The sequence below is a fragment of the Mus pahari genome, chromosome 5 (genome assembly GCF_900095145.1).
Source record: "Mus pahari chromosome 5, PAHARI_EIJ_v1.1, whole genome shotgun sequence".
Taxonomy (NCBI): Eukaryota; Metazoa; Chordata; class Mammalia; order Rodentia; family Muridae; genus Mus; species Mus pahari.
Window position 1 is genome coordinate 54707954 of NC_034594.1, and position 5396 is coordinate 54713349.

Below are 5396 nucleotides of genomic sequence, written 5' to 3' on the forward strand. Positions count from 1 at the left end.
CTTTCTTAAGCATTATGACCAGTTCAAGGTCAAGGGCATGGAGTCTTAGATGATTGAAGTTTAATTTGTATCAGGATGAAAAAAAAAAAAAAAAAAAAAAAGAAACTGTATCAGGAAAAAAAATGGAAACTGTATCAGGGGAAAAAAAACCCATAATATTCCCAAGTTCATTCCAAGTTCATCCATTTCCCTGCAAAGTGATTTCCTGTTCCTTTAGAACTGAATAATATTCTGTTTCTATATGCACTACATTTTCATTATCCATTGGCTGTTGGTGGATCCCTAGGCTGCTTCCATTTCCTTGCTGTAGTGAATAGAGCAGTAATACACATGGAGTGTAAATATCTCTATGGTAGGGTGTTGAGTTCTCTGGGGATGTGCCCACAGTGAAATACGTGGTGGTCATATGCTAGCTCTAGTTTTAACCTTTTGAGGAACACCACAGCCCGATTTCCATAATGGTTGTATCAATCTACACACTCACTGGCAGTAAATAAGGATTCTTCTCTTTTCATACCCTCCCCAACTTTCGTTGTCAGATTACAAGACAACTGACATTCTGAATGGGTGAGGTCGTATCTCAAAGTAGTTTTCGGTTACATTCCACTCATGACAAGGGACATTTCCATCAGGACACTTTTCAAAATAGTTATTGATAATTTATGTGTTTTCTTTTGAAATTGTCTTTCATTTGGTTAGTCTATTTCTTGCTTGACCCTTTTATTTTCTTAGTATTTAGTTCCTGGAGGTTTTTTTGTAAATTCAAGATGTTGGCCCCTCATCTGAAGTGTGGTTTGCAAAAACTTTCTCCCATCCTCTGGGCTGCCTATGTCAAGTTCTGGTAGTTTCCTTTGTTGTGCAGAAACTTTTAATTTCATGTAGTTTCATCTCTTAATACTTGGGTCTGGCTCTTGTGCTACTGATATTCTATTCATAAAGTTCTTGTCTACCCTAATGTCTTGAAGAATATCCCTTATGTTTTGATATAGGTATTTCAGAATCTCAGGTTTTAAAATGAAAGCCATTGATACATTGTAAATTGATTTTTTGTAGAAGGTGAAAGATAGGCACCTAATTTCATTCTCTGTGGGGGATGAGGGGACATCGAGTTGTGCCAGCATAGTTTGTTGAATAGGTTATCCCTTTTCCTATATATGTTTTTGTCCTTTTTGTCAATACTTAGGTGGCATAGTTTTGTTGATTTATTTCTGGGTCCTATATTCTACTCCCCTGGTCCACCTGTCTGTTTTTATGCCAGTCTCAAGCTGTCTTCATCACTTTAGCTATATAGAACAATTTGGGTTTGGCTATTGTGGACACCCCTAGCTGTGTTCTTCCACTGAGGATTGCTTTGGCTATGTGTGGTATCTCATAGTTTTGTATGAATTCTTGGATTTTTTTCTAGAATTTCGAACCAAGATTATTTATATATTGGTGGTTTTTGCATTAAATCTATAGATTGGTAGTATAGTCATTTACACAATGTTAGTTCTACCAACTCAAGAGCAGGGAAGGTCTTTTGGTTTCCCCACTTCTAGTGCCCTTCTTTCATGCCCTTTCTCGGTGTCTTGACATTTTCACTGTAGAGGTCTTCCTCTTTGGCTGGGTATATTCCTAGGTAATTTTCTGAGGGGGGGGGGAGCTGGAATAATACTTTTCCTCATTTCTTTCTTTGAGATAGCTTGTTGGAAATATATGAATGTACAATTTTAAGTGAGGTCACCCAATCTCAGAAAGAAAAGTATATTCTCTTTCATCTGCAAAGCCTAGCCTATGATGTATACATGTAAACAAATATAACTATTGCCGTAGTACAGTATTTAGAAAGGAGCGTAAGAAAATGGAATCAAAAGATAAAATGCATACTAATGAGTTCACACATGCAATATACTTTGTGTAAGTCAGTTGAATGCTCTCTCAAGGTCTAACACATTTTCTGTGCACAATTAGTCTCTAACTGGACAATGTCCACATATGATTACAGCAAGACCTGGATTTCACATGTGGTTTTCATTGTTTGACTGTTATTGCAAGCTGTAGTTCTTTGTAAGCACTGCTATACTTGGTACACTTTATTATTTAAACATCAAATAATATCTAAATAATAAACTCTGAAGATTGTTAATATGCTTAAAATAATCATAATCTTGAAACTTCTGAAAGTTCCTGGGAATACTAATCTATTGTCCTTGAATTTCAGAGTAACATGCCAGGAGTTTGAAAATACCGAGAAATATGCCTCCCCCGACTATTTGTTGTAATTCTGAATTGTGCCATTGTTGTTGACTAAACACATATTTAATGTATTTATTTATAATCATTTAAATCATATATAATCATTTTAGATTTTATATATATATATATATATATATATATATATATATATATATATATATATAATCATTTTAGAGCTTTAGAAGATCCGGCCAAAGAAATAAGTTGCTTTGTTCATAATGTTAAAAGGTAATTGAACTGGGCATGGTGATGCATGCCTTTTTAATCCCAGCAGGAGAGGCAGAGGCAGAGGCAGACAGATCTCTGTGAGTTCAATGCTGTCCTAGTCTATATAAGAATCCCAGGCTAGACAGGGCTACATAGTAAGATTTTTGTCTCTGAAAAGACACACATTCATAAAGAAATAGAATATATGAATAAATAAAAGTTACAGTTGGAAGCTGTTGCAGGGTTTTCCCTGTCCAATCATATTAGGGCAGTGGGAGGCTTGTGATTGGACAGGAGAAGGGAGGCGGAGCTAGGAGTTGGGGAGACAGAGAGAGAGGTCTCAAGAGGAGAGACAACCAGAATGGAGGCTGACATGGTGTTATGGAAAGGTTAGGATAATTGGGTTAAAACTTTATCATTATCAGTTGGCTCTGAAATTATTGTATTGGCATCTTGTAAATTGTGATTAAATTGATATATAAACCTAATTGACTATAAGCTTTAGAGTCTTTGTTTCTACCAGGTAATTAGGTGTTGAGATGGCTAACCAGAGATGTGTGGGGTGTTAACATGGAAGCTAGAGAAAATAACACCCCCCCACACACACACACACAAGCCTTAGGTGGGTTGAGAAACCTGGAGAGTGAGATCGCCTGGTACAGAGCACTGGAGCATGGCCTGGCCCCACTGAGAGTTGGTGGGTTCACTTTTTAATATTTTCCACAACAGGAAGCTGCTTTGGTAATTGTCTGCAGGCCTATTTTATTTTATTTTATTTTATTTTTTATTTTAATTAATTTAATTTTTACACTATATTTTTTATTAGATATTTTCTTTATTTACATTTCAAATGTTATACCCTTTTCTAGTTTCCTCTCCGAAAATCCCCTATCCCCTCCCAGTCCCACTGTTCCCCAACCTACCCACTCCTGTTTCCTGGCATGGCATTCCCCTATACTGGGGCCTCTCCTCCCATTGATACCTGACAATGCCACCCACTGCTACATATGCAGCTAGAGACACGAGTCCCACCATGTGTTTTCTTTGATTGGTGGTTTAGTCCAAGGGAGCTGGGGGTGGGGTGGTAACTGGTTAGTTCATATTATTGTTCCTCCCATGGAGCTGTAAACCCCTTCAGCTCCTTGGGTACTTTCTCTAGCTCCTTCATTGGGGACCCTGTGCTCCATCCAAAGGATGGCTGTGAGCATCTACTTCTGTATTTGCCAGGCACTGGCATATTTTATTTCCTGCCCTAGTCCACCCTCCCACTGTTCCACATCACATACCTCCTGCCCACCCCCCTGTCTCCATGAGGATGTCCCCACCCCACCTGACTTCTAAACTCCCTGGGGCCTCCAGTCTCTTGAGGGTTAGGTGCATCATCTCTGAATGAACACAGACCCAGCAGTCCTCTGCTGTATGTATGTTGGAGGCCTCATATCAGCTAATGTATGCTGTCTGTCTGGTGGTCCAGTGTCTGAGAGATCTCGAGAGTCCAGATTAATTGAGACTGCTGGTCCTCCTACAGGATCACCCTCCACCTCAGCATCTTTCAACTTTCCTTAATTCAACAGCAGGGGTCAGCTGCTTCTGTCCATTGGTTGGGTGCAAATATCTGCATCTGACTCTTTCAGCTGTTTGTTGGGTCTTTCGGAGGGCAGTCATGATAGATCCCCTTTTGTGAGCACTTCATAGCCTCAGTAATAGTGTCAGGCCTTGGGACCTCCCCTTGAGCTGGATCCCACTTTGGGCCTGTCGCTGGATCTTCTTTTCCTCAGGCTCCTCTCCACTTCCATCCCTGCAGTTCTTTCAGACAGGAACAATTATGGGTCAGAGTTGTGACTGTGGGATGGCCCCCCTCTCCCTCATTGGTGCCCTGTCTTCCTGCTGGAGGTGGGCTCCATAGGTTCCCTCTCCCTACTGTCGGGCATTTCAGCTAAGGTCCCTCCTTTTGAATCCTGAGAGTCTCTCACCTCTCAGATCTCTAGTGCATTCTGGAGGGTTCCCCCAACCTCCTATTTCCCAAGGTTGCCTGTTTCCATTCTTTCTGATGGCCCTTGTGGTTTCAGTCCTTTTCCCTCACCCAATACCAGATCAGGTTCCCCTCTCTCCACCCCCTCCCTTCCTCTGTCCACTTTCCCTCTCAGGTCCCTCCCTCCCTCCCCACTTGTGATTGCTTTCTTCTCCCTCCTAAGTGGGACTGAAGTATCCTCACTTGGGCACTTCAGCTTGTTGATCTTTTTGAGGTCTGTGGATTGTGTCTTGGGTATTCTGTACTTTTGTTTGTTTGTTTGTTTGTTTGTTTGTTTGTTTTGGCTTATATCCACTTATTAGTGAGTATATACTATGCATGTCCTTTTGGGTCTGAGTTACCCCACTTGGGATGATATTTTCTAGTTCTGTCTATTTGTTCTAGGTCTCTTTTAAAGAGTCGGTGCCCACATATGCACAAATGCACACATGAAATCTGTTGCTCCTAATAGCTTTTTTTAAATATAACTAATAGCCCATATATATATATATATATATATATATGATAAAATATGGGTCTGAATTTTAAAATATTGTAAGTTTTCAGTCAATTGTACACTTTCTCTGCATCCCATCAAGAAACTGATCTTTCCATTTTATTCTTACTTCATAGTAATTTGAAAAGCAAGTGCATGATATATGTGTGGACTGACTATTGAATAATTGGAGTAGTTGTAATGACAGTCATTGTTGCTTATATGTTACTTCCCATGTAGCTGGCAGTTAGAAATCCTGGAATTCAGTAACTTCCCCAAGTTTAGATAGATCATTCTGATAGCTTGGCTGTGGCTTACTAAATAGATGGCTCCAAGTGTTTACCACAGTTCTGGGCACTTGATTGACACTCAAGTATTTCCTAGGAAGTGATAGAAAAAGAGTCATCTCCTTAAGGCCAGAACTTACCGCATTTATCGTTTGCTCTG